Here is a 10,664-nt window from a genome sequence, read left to right on the forward strand (position 1 = left end):
GAGTGGAGGTTACTACCCAACACACTGCAGCTCCTCCAACTTGTTAGCACCTGCAAGTGGGGCAGTAGTTAGAGAAAAGTGAAACCGAACCATGGGAATTGATCACTGGTGATAGCATGCAGTAAAGGAAGGTTATGATAAATCAGGATTAAAAAAAAGATTCCAGTCAGTTCCGAAAGGATGTTGAAGCCTTGATATTAATGAAAGCAATTTGAAAGGAAAACATTTTCAATTAGAGAGTTTTTGAAAGGTTTTCCCTGTAATTATCACAAATTTTGGATCTTGATCTTACCAGTTTTGCTTTAGTATTAGCCTTAAATTTTTTTCCCCTGGTGGGAAAATATAAACATCTCAGTCTATTTTCAATTAGTTAACAGGTGATATGAAGAGATCTGTTACAATCATATTAAATCAAAGAATATGTGAAACAAAACCATTGCATAAAAACATATGGGAACAAATACACGTGTAGAGAGTATCTGATACAGACTGTAACATTTAATTTAAACCATATTTTATGTGAATTATCAAAGATTACTTATTGTACACTCTACAAATTGGTTCATCTTTATTTGCACTTTCATTTGTTGAAATCAGCCTTTGGCATGAGTGAAATTGTAATAATTCTACAGCTAAACTGGATGAAAATTTACGATTGTCCTAGTCTCGGCACCATTTACCCTTGATTGGCATAATCTATTGTAACTATAATATCATTGTTCGCCATTTTCATTGTGTTTCTATGCAGGGCACATTGATAGGAAGATGAATGAGATTCAGTTTCTGCCCTTAAGAATCTTAACAGTTATTACAATGTAGTGGAGGAGACCTCACTCTTAAGCACTGTGTAAATGGTAAATGAAGTGGGAGGGAGGGGGTGGGGAGGAGTTAACATTTCCTGAACTTCTACTCTGTTCTGGATCAGTACGCTCTTTAACTCCTCCCCCAAATTCTCTATGACAGGTATTTTTTACCTCATCTTATAGCTGAAAAAACGAAGCTTTAGGAACTTGCCCAGAGTAACACAGCTAGTTTATGCTAGAGCCTGGTTTTGAATCAGGCACTGCCACCGTAAGTGTGATGAGTGAGGAGTCTTGTTGGAATGGGGTCACAGACAAAGTTTCACGGTACAGGAGGAATTCAAGTTGAGTCTTGCAAAGGATCAGTAGGATTTTTTTCACGTGTGCTGGAGCAGAGAGAGGACTCCTCTGGGAAGTGAAAATGCCAACAGGTGGAGACTAAATGGACTGGTTTGGCTGGAACAAATGATCCATATTAATTAATTTCTCTTAACAGATTTTATCGAGGACCTGCAAAATCCATAGGGATACATAGGCGACTAAGATACAAGTCCTGCCCCCAAGTAGAATTTACAATCTACTTGGAGAGGCAAACAAACGTACCCATGAATCAGAGATTATGTACTAGGGTAATCTGGGCTATTTGAGGTGTGGACAGCATGTTGAGAGAGTGCAGAGAGGGGTTCTAACAGTCTGGGGTGTGTGTGTGTGTGTGTGTGTGTGTCAATGAAAGAAGAGTTTGGAGGAGAAGATGAGGGTGGTTTAAGATGTGAATTTGAAGTGCTAATACCAGGATATTCGTGTAAAATTAACTTTCAGCAGTTAGTCATACATAGGATTACAGTTCAGGAGAGAGATTAGAGGGGCAGCCTTCAGGATAGTTAGGATCCCTAAGGGAAGGAATTTAGAAAGAAATGAGCAAAAAGTCTAAGCCTGAACTTTTGGGGACAGTCACGTTAGGGTCTGGGAAGAAGAGCTAGAGAATAACACCAAGAAGGAGGGCACCTAGGACTCGGGAAACAGGGAAGAAGGATCATGGAAGCCTAGGGAGGAAAGAACCCAGATACAGTGGAGTGGGCTCCAGAGAGACTGGTGAAGGAGAAAGGAGATTGAAGAAAGACTATTGGTTTGGCAATTAGGAACCTTTGGCATCTTTCCAGAGGGTAGGTTTAGTGGAGTTGTGGTGGGGCAATCCACAATGTATACCCAATGTTGGAATTGATGACTTTGCTTATCATATTTTATTTTCCTGTATTCAGTTTATCAATTTCTTCTTTAATTGCTTCTGGATTTGGGGTCAAGGCTAGGATGGGTATAGGTGCTATTCTCCTGGGGTTAATTTGGCTGGGACTCTTGAAGCATGTTATCAGCTTGACTTGCCTCACTGTTGGGATGTGGATCTTTCCTATTATGAGGAAATTATTTTGCTTCAAGTAAAATTCTCTTTTGAAGTTTCTAGTTGAAGATTCTGTTTGTAAGTTTCTTTCTCTGATTGAGTAATTGAGATATAATGAATAATTTAGGTAGTTGCAAAAAGATGAATCTGGTAATGCAGGTTATATCTCATGATGACAAGCTAAATGTTTAACATTTTTAATTTATCACATAAAATTTTAGCATTAGACATTTTTTGCTTGAATGTTCTGTAATGGCAAATTGCTGAATGTGCCTTTGTGATTACCACCCATGGAGTCAAAGCCAACTGGAAAGTTGTACAACTGTTTGAAAGATTTGCTACCCTCCTCCCAGATAGCTGAGTAATTAGAACAACCAAGATAAGGCCCGTACCTTTCTCCTTGGCAAATTTCTAAGATTCGAGTCTCTAAAATCTGAAGATACTCCCATATTACACAAATTTTCTAAAACTTCTTGGGATTTCACTGTGATGGAAGCCACAAAAATATGGAAACCGCATGAAGGCTTTTCAGGGTAGTGTAGCAGGTGGTTAGGTGAGGGGGCTCTGGAGTCAGCTGGTGTTACAATCCAGGCCCCATCACTTCCTGTATGGCTTTGTCTCATCTCTAAAGTAGGAATAATAATTTGCCTACCCTACAGAGTGGTCGTAGGAGATAAATGAGTTAGTAAATATACAGCCTTTAGAATAGTCCCTGGAATACATAGAATAAAGGCTTAATAAATGTTTTCTGTTATTGTTATTACTATTACTGTGATCTCTGTTTCTCAGAGCCTAACCCACTGTCTAACCCACAGTAGGCCAGCAAAATATGAATGAATGAAAGGATAAGGTTAGATGTTGAAAAATGGCTAATGAGGAGGAGAATGGCCAGAGAGGAGAGTTGGGCAGGGGAGTGGTGTTTTATTGATAACTTTGTGATAAACCGCCATCTGTTTTTCTCTGAATGATACCTGGTTTCGTTTTTAATTTCATTCTTTTCTTTATCTCTTGTATTTACCAATTTTGTCACCATTTCTTTTGTCATATCTGATGCCTTTGCTTCTCTTTGTCTCGTCCCACTGCAACTACCCTAATCCAGGCTTTCACCACTTCTCTCATGGATTGCATCACCAGCTCCCGAAGGGTTTTCTTGGCTCCATGGTGTCACTTGAGATCTATTCTGTTCACTGATGCAAGATGAAAGTTCTTGACAAAGTGTCACCATCACTTCATCAACATACTCAAGCACTTACAATGGATTTCTCTTGTGGGTGGATTAAATCTTTTCAATAACTTTGCCCTACTCCATCTTTCCAACCTTGTGTTCCCTGCGGTGAGTAAGGGTGGTGGAGTGGAAACAGCAATGTGTTCACATAAAGTAATTATGTGGCCTGGGGCAAGACACTCAGCCTTTCTGTGTCTCACTTTACTACCCTATAAAATATGGATAATAATAATAATAGTAAATATTAAAATATGTGTAATAGTAATAATGATAATAATAACAATACACAATCCAATGAAAACATGGGTTAACATTTCCTTTAAAAAACCCTAAATAAGCAAGCCTTTCTTTTAAATCTTGGCCGAGGCACTGTGCCTTATCCTATTTTAAGGCCTTTGTTTGTTGCTCCTGGTTTGGAACGTCCTTCTACTTTGTTGCTTATTCAAATCATTCTACCTCAACTCCAAGCTCTGGCTTAAATGAGGTTTCTCACCATTAGTCTGGTCATGGCTGTCTCATCTTTTCATTTCCTGTGTCCAAGCTAGTATTTTAGAATATACTATTGATTATTGTTCCCAATGCAATAAGATGTTGAAGTTCCTTTAGAGAAGGGAGGGTACCTTATACTCTTGCTGTAGTTGGTAGGTACTTAACTGTTCTCTGAATATTTTCATATCACCTCAGTGCCTTTTCCCACTTTCTTTTCTTTGCCTTTATTTTGTTCCCTAAATTCTTCTGTGTTTTGGCAGTGGTGTTAGTTCAAAATTTAAATAAAGGCTAATTGAAGACAATTTAATTTTGTTTTAAAGCAAATTGTACCATGTATTTTTTAGATGTGAGAATGTTGTGTAAGAATGATAAGAAATCAAGATTCTGCATAGGTTACTTAAGATATATTAAAATACATAAAGATTTATATCTTAAAATAGACATTATATAAAAAATATATGAAAGATATATATTACATATATAATACAAAATATTATATATGTATATACATATATATGTGTATATATATATATATATACACACACATATATGTATATATATTAAGAAAACATTTTGGCCCTCAGTTTTTTCTCTTCATTAAAGGTCTCTTTTTTGGACTTGGCTTTTATTGAGAATGATCTTGATACTAGTAAACTGCTAAAATATATACGTACTTCTAAAATTGCAATTTTTTAATAGGAGAATTGACTATTTTAGTTGGTTTTCCGGTTAGCTAGCCCATTAGTATGGTGTAATTTAAGGATTAACTGTAACACGACTTAGCTTTTAAGTTTCATTTGCATATGGTAGTTTTTTTCTTTTCATTGAGTTAACTTCATTTTGTGAGAGACAGTTGCTCACCATGAATTACCTGCATTCAGAGGAGCATTTACTCATACAGAAGAGAAAATAGAAACACAATATGCCTTCTGGTTTTCGTAAAAAGTAGTAATGCTGAAAATACCAAACCAACCAACCAACCACCTTCTATAGGCTCCAAGATATTGAAACTGGACATTATCAAAAATTCAGTGGCTTTCCTCCCTCCCCCATTCATAAATCCAAGAAAAGTGGTTTAGGTCCAGTTGTGGTTGTCTATCAAAATTGAGCAAATCAAAGATGGCTGGTAATGAGAGAAAATAATGTTATTACCAGGTCTTGTTAATTTTTATTTAGGGAGTCTGGGCAGATCTAAAAAGAAGAGAGAAAATTTTGGATTAGAAATGGTACACACAGGGGTTAAAGAATATAATGAAAGCAGTAATCCCTCACTCTAGTGATTTTAAGTGAATATATGTAATGTGCTTAACTTTAAAAGAAAAAAGTCTTATGGGGTTAATCAATTAATTTATTGTTTAGAGATTTTTTAAAAATACTTAAAAAAATCAAACAACTTGTCAGTTTCATAACAAATTGAGAATAGCTCTTTGTCAGAATCACATTTTTTGCTGAGTGGGGGAGGTGAAGAGGGTGGGATGAGAATGGTTAAGGAATAGATTTAAATAAGTATTTAAATGTAATACCATAGCAACAGAGAAAATTTACCAAAACCATTCTGTGGATTCCCTCCACAAGGCTGAAGATTGATAATGCCCAAAGAACTTCTAATTTCTTGGATTAAACCTATTGGATAAATATGCAAGTAACATTTTCAAAGTAATCCTCATATAATTAGTTCATAGCGCTTATTGTGACTTTTCTATGTACCAGGCCTGTGCTATGCACTTTACTTGAATTTTTGTCTCATTAAATCCTGAAAGCAACTGTATGAGGTAACTTTTATTTTACCTAAACAATTAAGTAGCTTGTCCCAAATTATTCAATACAGGGGCTCAGCTGGGATTTGAACACAGATCTATTTATCTTTAGAGCTTTTGCTTTAACACAATGAGAAACTCTTAAAACTCTCCTGAAGTGACCTGGAATTATATTTTCCAGTCTTGTGACTTAGAAAATTAACAAGAACATAAAAGGATTTTATTTTCTTTCTCAGATTGGACTAGCATTCCTTCTTATCATTACATTTGTGACAAACAAAAAAAAACAGACTAATGAAAAGAAAAAGAATTAATGAGGCAAGAACACTTGCTCTGGAGGAGGTCAGACTTTTAGGTCTTATCTGTACCCAGGCTAGACTCTGCCCTAACCCCTTAAGGGTCCCTCCTGCTTGGGTTTCTGGAGATTCCTAACTCTTTCACAGGACTGTCCTCAGCTCCGGACCAGTCATTAAAATAAGAGCAATTAACTACCATGCATAATTGCAATGCTAATCCTTTTAAAATGCTGGCTTTTCCAAGCTAACACCCATGATGGAGATTAACTGCTTTTTATCAGCTTTTTATGCTAAGTCTTGAACACATGGTGTATATCTTAATTAATTCAATAGTGAACTATGACACGAAAAGGTTCTGGTGCTTGGGATTTTCCAATTTCCATAATTGAAAAGCTATGAAACTTTGGTGTCTCAAAAATATTTTCCATATTGATCATTTTGGTTAAAATGTAGAGCTAAGGTTAGAATTTTCTAGTCCTAAAGCTAAAAATGAGTGTTTGTTTACAGAATCTTGAGATGTTGTCTGTTTTCTTTTTCTTGACATCTAGAATATAAATGCTACAATCTAAATATAATCTAGTAGAATTGCTTTTTTTTAACCAATTATCCAAGAATAAGGCCCCCACAGATTATACTGAGATAACTGTTGTAACAATTCATCACACAGATAGCCATCAAGTTGCTCTAACTTTAAGAATATTAAGAATAATAACTCTGCCAGATACTGTGTTAAGGGCTTTGTGTACATTTTTTTCTCATGCAATTTACTCATGCAATCACCCTACAAGGCAGATACTATTGTTAGGCTGTTTTTACAAAGGGGGAAACTGAAGCTTAGAGTGGTTACTCCTATATCTGCACAGGATAACACAGCCAATAAATTAGTAGCTGAGCCAGGACTGATACCAGGTTAGTCTTCTCTAGATCCCACACTCTTAACCACTACCTTTCACTGCCAAACATTTAATTAAACTTTGCTTTGTGATTTCAGAGACTGTCCCAGAAATTACAGTGGTGAGGATGGAACCATTTTATTATGGCAGGCTTGTTTTAGGATGAGCTTACATTTCCTGCTTATAAATGAACTTAACCGTATTTTGCTGTGTATAGTGCACACCCATGTTTTTGGCCCAAACTTGCAGGGGAAAAAAAATCATTCATTGTAATTGTTTAATTCAAATTTTTACTTGTTTACATTTAAGTGCTTGTTTTTTTGGTATTATAAAGAAATTTTAGCAATTTAGGGTTTTTTTTTTTTTTTTTTTTTTTTTTAGGATTTTATTGGGGAAGGAGAACAGGACTTTATTGGGGAACAGTGTGTACTTCCAGGGCTTTTTTTCCCCCCCAAGTTGTTGTCCTTTCAGTCTTAGTTGTGGAGGGTGCAGCTCAGCTCCAGGTCCAGTTGCCGTGTTTAGTGGCAGGGGGTGCAGCCCACCATCCCTTGCGGGAGTCGAGGAGTCCAACCGGCAACCTTGTGGTTGAGAGCCCACTGGCCCATGTGGGAATCGAACCAGCAGCCTGTGGTGTTAGGAGCATGGAGCTCCAACGACCTGAGCCACCGGGCCAGCCCAGCATTTAGTTTTTAACTTATTACGGTACAAGAAATTTTATGTACAGCTAACAAAATTAAGATATTTGTGCATCATAGAAGGCCAAGACCTCTTCATTGTTGCAAGTTCGTTGTAAGTTCAACAAAACTGATTATCATATTCCAGGGTATTATTTTGCATATAGATATTGTTATTGATTTCTAGAGTTACATGTTTAACGCCTAAGCATAAATAAAAGAATTAAAAACATTTATATAGATACGGAATTAGTACTACCCGTGTATAATGAGCATCCTTATTTTTCCCTTATAAATTTGGGCAAAAAAAGTGCTCATTATACATGGCAAAATATGGTAAATGGGACTTTTAAGGTAAACGGATTTGAAGAACGTTCCTTTTTTGTTTAGCTGGTTTTAAAATGTTATCTTCAAAGGTGTCCTGCAAATACTTTCTGATGTGGATATATTTTGAGGGTAATGGATTGGACTAGGTTAGAGGTGGGTCAATCACACCAGTAAATTATTTTATGGCAAGTGCTATTTGGCTTGGTATTCTAAGTTTAAGTAAGTATACACAATCAATCTAAGAAGTGAGTATTTAATAAAACAGCCAGTGTTTTAGTGGATTATTTATTTTCTCATTTACCCAGACTTTCCGGTCATTCGTTTATGGTATTCTTCAATCTCATTCACTAGTCAAATGAGTTGTTGCTGTTCAGTGTCCTGGCTCTCTACTTGAGATCTGCTTTGTTGGACATCCAGATTGCTGATCATTTCTTGCATTTGTGAAACTTACTTTCAGTTTCTGTCAAACTAGATTCAAAGGATTGCTTCTGAAGGGATGGAAAGTAAAAGTGAACAAATGAGTCATTAAAAATGGCAATGTAGAAAAATGGAACAGAATGACATAATGTAAACTACCAGACAGAACTTAATTTGTAATTTAAAACAAATTCTAAGTTTATTATTGGCATGTGTCTTTCTCTCTTATTCCAATTTACAGTCCCTCCATTGTTTAACCTGAAAAAGAGTTGCTTTTGATTTTAACAGTGCAGACATTATTCTATGGAGACACAAAACTGTTTTAAAAATCTGGGATCAGTCATGTAACTGTCATAGGTGGATAATCATTTGGATTTTAAAAACGATACATTGCAACATGCTTAGCAGAGATCTTTGGGCCTGAAGCTTTAATTCCAGTGTCGGGAGACTTTCCTGCAGCTCAGCCGTCTTTCTCCTGTTGGTACTAGTCAGCAGAAGCCAATACTTGCCTATTCAGTTCTTTACTCTGAAGTATTAGAGTGAAACATAAACACTTTATATATACCAGCTTTCATGAGCTCTGCTTAATATTGGGTAATTTTTTTTGGTGGTGATAGGTTTACCTTTTCATTACATCAGGTCTCAGACTTTCTGTGGCTTTGTTTTGCCAAGATCCCATCTAGCCCCCTCATCTGGTCCAGCAGGGCAATCAGGTCCATTCCCAGGCCATCTGATTTCTACATTAACTTCAGTATGAGGTACCTTATTGTCACCCTGCATTTCCTGATCTAAAATAAAATAATTGAAAATGCTACAGGTTACTTGGTTGTTGCATCTGGAAAGATTTAAAAAGCTAAAACCGGAAATATAGATTTCAGAAATCATTTTTAATGTTTTAAAAAATTTCTAGATTACAAACTCGTGTTACTAGATTTAACAAATAAAAACACAGGATGACTAATTACATTTGAATTTCAGAGAAGCAATGAATACTTTTTTAGTATGTCCCATGCAATATTTGGGATATATTTGTACTAAAATTGTTTATCTGAAATTTCAATTTAACTGGGTGTCAATTTTTATCTGGAAAATCTATTATAAACATATATAGAACCAATAAAATATAAGAAGTTTTTTGTATTTTACAAAGCATTTTAATATAAGTGATTCATTTGATTTTTACTGTTACCCTGAGAGGAAAGCTTTGCTGGGAGGTGGAGAAAGGGGTGTTGTTATTCTTTAATTAGCAAAATATTGTGACTCAGGGAGTAGTGACTCATTAAAGCATGAACCTGAATCCAAGGCTTTTGACTCAGTCCAGCGCTCTTTCTTAAAATTTCGAGACCTTTGCAAAGTATGAAAAAGCACCAAGAATTAAGATTCAAAAAGATGCAAATAACAATGTCAGAAATACCATCTCCCTACCACCCAGCATTCACGACCCTAACATTTCTTACTTGCTTCCGGTTGAGTGTCCTTCCCAGCACAGTGCGTTACGACGCGGATCTTAGCAAATTAGCAGACCCTCTCTCAATACCCGGGCCCCCGTGGGCCACTACTGAGATCAGAGGGCTAGGCAGAGGGAGAGAGGTGTGAAAAACCTAATAGACATGTTGACTTTATAATCTACATTATTTTACCTGTATTTTAAGAAACAAGTATCTCATTATGACATCTACGACTACCATATCTTCACAAATGCTGAATACTGAAACTTTTGATTAACATTTCATGCAATTCCTAACTCTTCATGATTCTTTTAGAAATAAATCAACTCCTCCACAAAGCTTTCCATCTGCAATGCTAGGTCAGTCTCGTTCAGCATCAACTCATCCAAGACTTCTGAGGCCAATGCTATCAACCTTAGCGCTCTGCTAAAGGCCAGCTCCACTGTGGTATCTGAACTAAGCCCAGTTAACAGAACAAATACCACTCAGAGAGTGGTGGGACTCTCCTCATCCAGTGTAATAAAACGTCCCACAGAGTGGACTGTAAAGACCTGGGTTCGAATTGCACCGCTTCTACTTTCAACTGTCAACTTGGGCAAATTTCTTCTCTAAACCTTAGTTTTCTGATCATTAAAATGGGAATATTGTGAGGATTTAATGAGTTAATGTGTGCAGAAGTGCTTAGCACAGTACCCAGCACCTCATCAATGTTCAGTAAATGGTCTGTATAGTAGTATTATTAAAGTTATAAAAGAATGAAAAATCTATCCTCTGCTCTTTGACCAGGAAAGGAACCAAATTCTTTTGTTTTCAAGAACAGTACTGGAGACCTGCAATTCTAAAAAATGAGTCACTGACCTATGATTTGAGAGTCATTTGCCATATGTCAAAGAGTTGGGAGTTTTCAGATAGCTAGCCTATGACTACTATTTATTATAATTT

This window comes from Rhinolophus ferrumequinum, chromosome 21 (genome assembly GCF_004115265.2).
Source record: "Rhinolophus ferrumequinum isolate MPI-CBG mRhiFer1 chromosome 21, mRhiFer1_v1.p, whole genome shotgun sequence".
NCBI classification, from domain to species: Eukaryota; Metazoa; Chordata; class Mammalia; order Chiroptera; family Rhinolophidae; genus Rhinolophus; species Rhinolophus ferrumequinum.